This window comes from Pimephales promelas, chromosome 17, assembly GCF_988280905.1.
Source record: "Pimephales promelas chromosome 17, fPimPro1.hap1.1, whole genome shotgun sequence".
NCBI lineage: Eukaryota > Metazoa > Chordata > Actinopteri > Cypriniformes > Leuciscidae > Pimephales > Pimephales promelas.
In genome coordinates this window covers 19,297,752-19,307,289 of record NC_142785.1, presented here as the reverse complement: position 1 = coordinate 19,307,289, position 9,538 = coordinate 19,297,752, and the positions used below count along the sequence as shown (strand labels likewise).

General features: G+C 38.9%; 1 protein-coding gene across 1 annotated transcript in view; it reads left to right on the top strand.

Moving 5' to 3' along the window:
* The first annotated feature begins 287 nt into the window (after positions 1 to 287).
* thrab (thyroid hormone receptor alpha b) overlaps positions 288 to 9,538 on the top strand; it is a 145,081-nt gene continuing 135,830 nt past the window's right edge. The window contains exon 1 of the mRNA XM_039661324.2: positions 288 to 616. The gene's annotated coding sequence lies outside the window, so the exon portion shown is untranslated. The remainder of the gene's footprint in view (positions 617 to 9,538) is intronic.

Sequence of the window (9,538 nt, the reverse complement as noted above, 5' to 3'; positions counted from 1 at the left end):
ATTTTAAATTTCTCAAAACTGCTGTTAATTTCTCAACGTTTAAAACCTTTAAATTAGCAAAAATGATGCGTGCACCTTTAAGTCAGAATGGCAGTGGTGAGGATCTTCAATGATGCTGCGGGACGTTTACGGATGCCCCCCGCGCTGTCATGCGCCTCACATGACACTGACAGCAGTTTGAAAGAGTGCAGTCATCTAAGTATTTTACAGTGTTAGTCCTGTAGAGAGCGGTAGATCGTTTTATTAAATTGTTTTATACGCTCCCTGTGGTACTGTACATGAGTGGGACTGGGGAGGGAGGAGCGATCGTAGTATTTCTCTTCATTTCAAATCCCTGTCGTGGCAGCACGGGTAAGGCAGAGGACTTTTCTCCCCCCTTCAAACTAAGGGGAAAACCCACCACCAAGAGCCTAGTGCACGTTCTAAACAGCAAACCGAGGACTTTTAGGAGGAGGGAACATTAGTTTGAAGGCACGCTGCGGTGGTATCGGTTCACTGTGTGCACTAGTGTCTCCACTCTTGCATTGGATACACGAAGCAGGACGTTTTCACTTATCTGCGACGCCGACTCGCAGGAACCCCGCGATCTCCCTGAAACCCGCCAAACATTCACACGGTGAGTCGCGCGCTGTGCGTGTTTATTTACTGCTCTCGCGCCTATGCAACATTCCTTCGCGTTCCTCTGCCCTACCAAGCTAATTCCAGTGTACGCTAGCTGCATGGTTTGACAGGTCAGCGGTCCTAAAGCTAAATGATTTATTCCAATGGCTCCTCACTGTAAGACACTACAGGTTTTTAGGGCACGCGGTCTTTTCCATGTAACGTTAAGTACGGCTGACATTGCACAAGTTGCCGGCGAGGAGAGTGTCTTGCTGTATGTAGGGCCTAGTTTCAGGCACATACTGTACTAACAGACATTGTAGTCCCGTTTCTGCTGGTACAGTACAGTATGTGCCTGCTACACACACACACACACACACACACACACACACACGCACACAAACATACTGAAGCGTGCATGCTTTTTGGGCTGAAACACTTCAGGTGCTCTTTTCTAACCTATTCACCGGATAACGTGCCCAGAAGGTACAGTCCCAACAGGTAAATTGGAGAAGAGATGAATTTCATTAGTCTGCTCACTGTCTGAAAAGTTTGTGCGAACTGTTCACAGTAAACTGATAATGGGGATCATAATCAGTATCAACATTAGGCTGCCTTATTTATTTTTTTTGTAGGATAAGCTTGTGTATTTATTTGACATGTGAAACGTACAGTATGTAGGCTATGTGAAAAATGGGTAGCCTTTTTTAAAATAAGACTATAAAGACTTGATTTACTTAAGTAGACACATTTCCATATTGTTGAATTGCTTGAAGATATGGAAACTGTCATTTTGATTAATGCAATTAACTTAAGCACATTCTTTAAAGTTAAATTTAATTACGTTAAAAGTGATTCATACCAACGTGACCTGTTTTTAATAACTAAGTAATTGCTTTTTGAATTGTGTCAGGGAACATGCAATTTACTTTCAAGTGCCACTTTATGACTTTTAAGCACATGTGTGAGTGAGCAACCACCTGTTTTGATATTCTGTAATATCAAAGAAGTTCATCTAAATGCTGAATTACCTGATGGATATTGTAGACATATATGTGAGCACATCTTGATAGATTTGAGCTATAAAGACAGTCAAGGATGAGAATCATTGTTCAACGGTTGCTTGGCTTGTTGTGTTGGGCACTGATGAGTTTTTAATGGGGAGGAAGTGATCTCCTCTGGCTCCTCTCCTAGCAGCCCGCCATACCATGGGCCATGGCCCCTTGCTATATAGGTCAACATTTTAGCAGTCACATTGATTTAAGGCTTTGCTGCTGAAGTTGAAATCCCAGTCAATATGATGCTAAAGCAGACACTCAAAAAGCATGCTGCTGGGTACTTTAAAGGGTTAGTTCACCCAAAAATGAAAATGATTAATTAACACTCATGTCGTCACAAGCCTGTAAGTTCATCTTCGGAACGCAGGAACGCATATTTTAGATTTAGTCCAAGAGCTTTCTGTCCCTCCTTTGAAAATGTATGTGCGGTAAACTGTCCTTGTCCAGAAAGGAAATAAAGACATCATCAAAGAAGTCCTTGTGACATCAGTGGGTTTAGTTAGAAGTTTTGAAGCACCGTAAATACATTTTGGTCCAAAAATAACAAAAACTATGAGTTTATTCAGCATTGTATTGTCTTCCTGTTCTGTTGTCGATCAGTGACGCTGCTGACGTAAGACGCTGCTGACCTTTTCAATTTAATCCTTCCTTGCCTCTCTTTTCAATTCAATAACATTGAGTCTGGAGGACTTGGACATTCAAGCTTCAACAATTTATGTAAAAGACGATTCATGCACTACATTATAAATGTGTGTTGGCGTGTTTGGTTCGATTAAAGTGAACCCTGGTGTGATTGCTCTGCTAGTGCGGTTCAAGTGTGAATGTTATCATGCGTACCCTGGTGCGGAACAAACAAGCTTACTGTGACCGCTGAAGCAGCGGACAGATAAATCATAATTCAGAAATACCAGCAATCGATTTAAATAGTACATTGTGTTTAATTTGTCATTTAATGAGATCTAATGTGTGTTGATGCTGTGAATTTTCACATGAAGAAATGATCTGACAGTCACATGCATGCTTTAATGGTCCAGTGGCAGAACTTTTGCCAAGCGTGTCAGAGGTTCTGGGTTCTGATCCGCACTTGTTTAGTTTTTTTTTTTTCATTAAAACCGATTATGTTTATCAGTGGTTGTATATTTAAGTCATCCGGATTGCCAGCTCTTCTCTAGTTACCACAGCTGCAGATACGTTCCTGCTAGATCCTGCAGCCTATCTGGCAACCTCAAATCATGGAGAGGGGGAGGGGATACACCGCTCTCTAGTCATTTGAAAGTGATTGCAGTACCAGTTTTGGCCACAATCTTAAAAAAATGGCTCCTTTAAGCAGGGACACGTTTGTGTGCATTTCACTTTGATTTCACTGGAATGTATAGAGAGTGTACGCAACGGATTGAAGCACACGTCCGTGTGAAAACTGAGCGTGGCAGCGTGAGCCACAAGAGAACAGTGTATCCGCACCACTGATCGCAGCGGCAATGAGCACTTTGTTCACATGATTTCAACAACAACACATTTCAGCGTGCCAGATCGCCTTTTATTTAACGAACGAAATGAATGCTCTGCTAGTTAATTAGAGATGTTTTATTTATTTATATTACAACACATTCTCACCCCAAGGCGTCACCTTTGACCATGCTTCAATATTTGATGTTTTAGGCGCTAAAGGAAAGCGTCAGTTAGAGGACGCGGTTAGGTTTTAGGAATGGGGTGGGGGTAGGGTACACGCCTAAAGCGTCAGATATTGAAGCATGGTCAAATCCTTCCCAAGGCGTCAGTTAGGTGACGCCTTGGGAGGGAGAATGGGCTGTATATTAGTAACATCTGTGCCGCGAGATATTTCAAAAGTTATGGGGACAATATCGACCCTAGCAAAAAGTGGTGCCTCAGCCATGCACGCGCAAATTACTCCTATGCATTTAACGCTCTGCATGATATGGAGTAAGGTTTAATTTTCAATTTCAATTTACAGAAAATGCTAGTCTGCATGCGCTGTGTGGTTGAGTCACTTATAATTTGCATTTGGGAAAACAACCTAAGCATCTTCCCAAATTTGTCAGTAGCACCTCATTGCAGTACATGCAATCCAGGGGGCGGAGTTGGATCCAGATCTAAGGGGTGGAGATGGGTAGGATTGGGTATGTAAGGTGGGAGAAGTTGGATCTGGATCCAACTCCTCCCCCTGGATTTCGTGTTCTGCAGTGAGGACCATCTCAAATTTGTACTGAAAATTGTTTAAAAGCGTCTCCCTGCAGATTTCCACCAAAATGAAAGCTCAGTGGTTTAATGTTTGAAAGCAAAAAAAAAAAATTAAGACAACTGTAAATATTAGTATTGCAATTTTATTGTTTTTCTGTAAAATAACAATAAAGATACTGCTTTTATTACAAATTAATACAATTATTATAACATATATTTTATTATTATATATTATATATATTAATATATATTATTATTATTATACATCAAATACTCAATTTAACAAAATATTTTTTTTTTCATAAAAATCATAATAATGATCCTTAGTTTTTATCTTTAGCCGATTACATGCCTGGTATGTATAAATGGGGTTTCCACACAGAGAAAGCATCTCAAATGAGCTGAATTATGTTTAGCACAGCATTCCTTTTATGTGTTGGAGCATTAAAATGGGTCCTGTACAACTTCCTGCTTTTTCATTTCAAAGATAATTACTGTTTTTAGCTGTAACATAGCCTTGGCTTTGCTGTGTGTCAGCTGTTACATAATTCATGGCTGCGCTAACTGTGTTAACTTCTTTCTTTGACTGCTTTCACAGCAGATGCACGGCGCGGCGGCAAATGCCAAAACTGAACTTTGACTTTGGTCTAAAACGTTTGCGGAGGGTAGTGCGGCTTCAGTTCTGATAAGCACAACCACTGTCCTATGAAACATGAATTTATCGCCACTCAGCATGATCACCCGTGAACATCACCCAGCGCTGTTCTGGCCCCTTTGAGATAACATTGCCCACACAATCATCATGGACCTGCATGCACACAGATACATGCGCACACACACTCCGTCAGTTTGTTATTTACAAAAAAGCTCTCTCTGTCTTTCACTGTCCTTTTCTTTCAGGCCAGCTCCCGACTGTATTTGATCTTTTTTGTCTTTGGTTGTTGTTGTTGGTTTGTTTATGTGGTCTACGTGTCAATGAGGATCAGAGAATTCAGCTGAGGTCTGGCCTTATTACCAAAATCCTCTCCTCGCGAGTCGCGATGCCTCACACATACGCGACCGCAAAGGGCGGTATGAGTGCAACACAAAAGTATATACTAGCCTTTATTAGAGTCTTGGGAGTTTTTTTTTTTTCTTTTTCGAAAAGCCACACTTCACACTAATTAACAGCCCTAAATCTCAGACAGCCTGGATTCCTTCCTGTTGCTCTTTTGGCTTGGAAATGTGCTGATTTATTTTTTGCTTTGTAAATGGTGCAAAGAATACATTCGATTCACTGACTGGAGGTACTCTTAGCCCAACATGAAATTAAACTATAGAATAACACTGGATGTTGGGAATTGTAGATTGGATGTATTTAGGAATCTTTGGTTAACAACAAAGTGTGTAACAGGTTAGACCTTTTGTAGCTGTCGAGGACTGATGTGTTAATAGATTGTAACTGCACAGTACAGAGACAAATGGTTACCTCTAGCCTAATTCCTCCCACTGTGTGTAGATAGCATAGTTTTAGATTTAGTATGTGTGTGAGAACAACAAACATTTCTGTGTTCTTCTGTAGTATCAAGTAAAAAAAAAAAAAAAAAATCATCAAGAGTGCTGCAGGATTTTTGTAATTTTGTAGGCCAACTTGTTAGTTGGCATCACCCTGGTTCTCTCGACAAAAAGCCAACAGGATATTTCCATTGAGTTTTGGATTATTGCAGAAAATAAGCTCTGTGATCAAGAAAGGTTTATGATTTTTACAAATTTTGTTCATATAGTTAATATTTGCGTTTTAAAGCCTGAATACAATCGCCTGAAGTAAACGGATAAAAGTAGGATATAAACAAACTTCACCAAGGTCGCATCATGGCTTCTTTCAATTTTCAAGATGAAAAGTTTGATTTAGAATAGTTTGCAAGAGAGTGAGTATAAACACAACACGACTATAAACGTAGACTGGTGAGTAGATGAGTATTCCTGTTTGATGATGACATTTAATGTCCCTGAAAAGCCTCTAGTCTCATTTAGCCATTCGTTAGCAACAACCTGCAATTAAAAGCTTAAAGGGATACTCCACTTTTTTTTGGAAATAGTCTCATTTTACAACTCCCTCAGGGTTAAACATTTGAGTTTTACCGTATTCGAACCCATTCAGCCGATTTTCTGATGTTTATAAGAATATCAGTAACCAGACAGTTTCTGATATCATTGACTTCCATAGTAGGAAAAAAAATATACTATGGAAGTCAATGAGACCAGAATCTCTCTGGTTACTGATATTCTTCTAAATATCAGAAAATCGGCTGAATGGATTCGAAAACGGTATAACTCTGGGGGAGTTGTAAAATCAGCCTATTTCCAAAAAAAGTGGAGTATCCCTTTAAAAAAAGTGGGGAAGGGGAGTATTGATGTGTTTTATGTCATTGAATAAAACGTGAAAATTTATTGTGCTTGTGTAACCATAGACCTTTAGAGGCATTTAACCAAAACCCGTTTCAGAAAAACCATTGACTTGAGCACTATGGAACTGCAAGTCATTCCTCTTTTTTGCAGATCTGTTCAATTGTATTCTTGGAATGGTATGAGATATGTGTTGAACTGTTCTGTCAATGGGAGGTGCACAATGCTCTTTTTTAGTTTTGGTTACATTAGAGATATGTGAGTCGCATTTGTGGACAAAAGAGAATTCTTCTGAAAAATGCTAGTCAGATGTATTGATAAAAGGCATGATTCAACAGCATAAAATGTACACATCACCACTTCCATTTTGAGTCATCTTAGGTAATGTATAACTTCTATAGATAGTGTAGACTAAAATGGATGACAAGTGAGTTGGCAGAAAATCAAAAGCCTGGGAGATATGGGAGTGCCACCGGCCTCAATATTGAAAGTAAATTTAGGTCATGTTTTTTTTTTTTTTTCTTCAAGAAACATTATTTACACTGTGTGAATTGCAGATCTGCATCATTTTGTGCTTTATATTATTTTGTATTCTATTGTATTTTGGCAGATTACCTTGGCATCATTTTGTCTGAGAGGTCTGGGTCATTGAAATGATTTTGAATCTGATTTTACTATGAAACTGTTAGTTTGAGAAAGTCTTTTTTTTATAAACATTTATGCTTGAGAAATTCATTTGATCCGTTTCCAGGAGCTGAGGGATTGGCAGCGATGTTGTGCCACACCTCATGATCATTTATCTTTAATTATGCCTTTGATATTTAGGCCATCAGTTACACCAGATGACTACTTGTACCACTAAATACCCATATAACAAACCCAGAAAGTAGCTGTTGTCATTTAATTTAATCCTGAAATACCGGCCTGTGATATTTTTTAGGGCTATTGTGAGCTTGCATGTCAGCCCATGCTGTTTGCTGCTTGTATGTAAGTGTTTACAGAGCAATATGAATGGAGATTGTAGTTAAAAAATGTATATGTGGTTCAGCTGTAGAAAACTGACAGTTCTCTTGCTGCAAGCCAATATTTCTTCCATTAATTTACAGTACATTGTCACAGTTGGATGCAACTCCTGTTTATGTTCACATTTATGACATCTCTCAATGAAAAAGGTTATCTCAAGAGAGGTTTGTGAATGAGTTTTCAAAGATAGATATAATGGTGGTGGAAAAAATTCTGTTTTCCATTGGAATATCTCTTTTCTCTATTATTCTCCAACATGTCAGAATGAACTTTCCTTTAAGAAATAGTTTACCACAAAATGTAAATTCTTCATTCTCCATGTTGTTTCAAATCTATATGACCCCCTCCCCCCCATATTATGTTTTGAGAAATGGCAATATTGTGTCTAAAATGTAAGTCACTCAATATTAACGTCTTGTTTATTAAACTGTTGTATAAAATCAATATTGCATTTGCAATCGTGCTGATTTTTTTGGAGAAGATTTTCACTCTTTATTTGATTGCTTAACTATATCATATCAGTGGAGGAGGGACAGGACAAATACTACACCGGCCAACCATCCTACTTGAACAACAGTGGAGACATTAATATTGCTGGTATTATTGCATTGTATATTCTGTAATTGTTGATCTTGTAACACATTACTGCCATGGATATTCCATATCATAGCAACCAAAGGGTATTCTGCAAATTGTCCTCAATTACCTCCTGCTCTGTGTTTTCAGAAAAGCACCTGGGCTTTTTTTTAGTAGGCTAAAACACTTGGACACACTTTAATAGAATATTTTTTTTTCTAGGCATATGGCCACTAACAAAAAGTGCTACTGAATAGGTATGTCTCTTTTTATGTGAAATGTTTAATGAAACGGTATGGTTGTGTGACTTTGTTCTATAGAGGCGTTCTAGGCATGTTTAGGGTATAGTGACTGGCCCGACAGTGGAAACGCAATTTGATTTTGGGCTCCCTGCTTGAGGTTCGAGGCTATTAGCCCCTCCCGGTAGCCTGGCTAATGCCAGACCACGTATCATTGAGAATGAAACGTGGTCTAGAAACCACATGTACATTTTCTAGTATTTGAGGCGTGGTTTACGAATGCCCAGAGCCGTATTATTGGGTGCTACGAATGTCTATCAAATGTGACTCTTCTCCCTCCCCGGTCTTTGATTGGTTCCCTATTTCAGGGGAAAATTTGGTTCATGGTATCCAGACTGCCTAGCAGCGCGAATAAAACACATTGTTACTGTAGCCCTTGCTCATAGGCTATTGGCCCGACCGTGGAAAAGCGGCTACATGTTGTAAGCGGCACACAACATGTTGATTTAATTTGTAATTTCATTTAGTCTTTTCTGACTAATCTGTTTCATTTTGTCTGTCTGCATTGTCCGGTTTGTCTTTCTGTCTGACCATGTTGTGTGCATCTTGTGCTAGCTCTTGGTGTGAATTCTTTAGGAAGGTGTAGTGGGGTGTTGCTGGGTGTAATGATGCTGTAGGTTATAACCTCACTTTGCATTCAAGCATGTTTCATCTCTGGAAAGCCGCCGATGGTCAAGCCACATTAACTTCTACAGATACAGTAGGGAACGATTTTTTTCTGGATCAGGATCTGCTGTGTGGGACAAAGTGAGCTGTCATCACCTCCACTCTTGTGTGGAGTTAATGTCATGCAGTTTTCATTTTCATATTTAAGTCATCTTCAACTGGACTGGCAAGTTCAGGTGTGTATTTTGCATCCACATAACCAAATATGTGAGCAACTGCCTGTGCTATACTACAACAATATGCTACATTACCATTCAAAATATTATTAAAGAAATATCTTATGTTTACCAAGGCTGCTCATTACATTACTATTTTAAGTCAATACTGAATATTAAACACATCCCGCAGTATGACAGTCATGTTGCATTGATGTTAACTTTGGGCTTTTAAGGAAGGGGAAAGTTTTTAATGCACCCTTGCTGAATACAAGTGTGAATAAAAGTGTTTAAAAAAATGACCCAAAACCCTGTGTATATAAAACAATATTAAGCCTCTGTTGTTCATGATAGTCTATATTTAATATTTAGTTCTTGATTCAATATTTATTATGTGATCATTCTAAATAATTTTTAGTAAAGTTATTCAAGCAAGATTGTTCTAGAGTAAATAGAGAGTGGTGAGTATTTAGAGTCTGAGTTGAAAAGCCTGAAGTGAACACTGGCATGGCATGGATTTGGACAAGGCCAATGGTTGTGTTATAATAGGCTGTGATTCATGGGAAGGAGAGGAGGG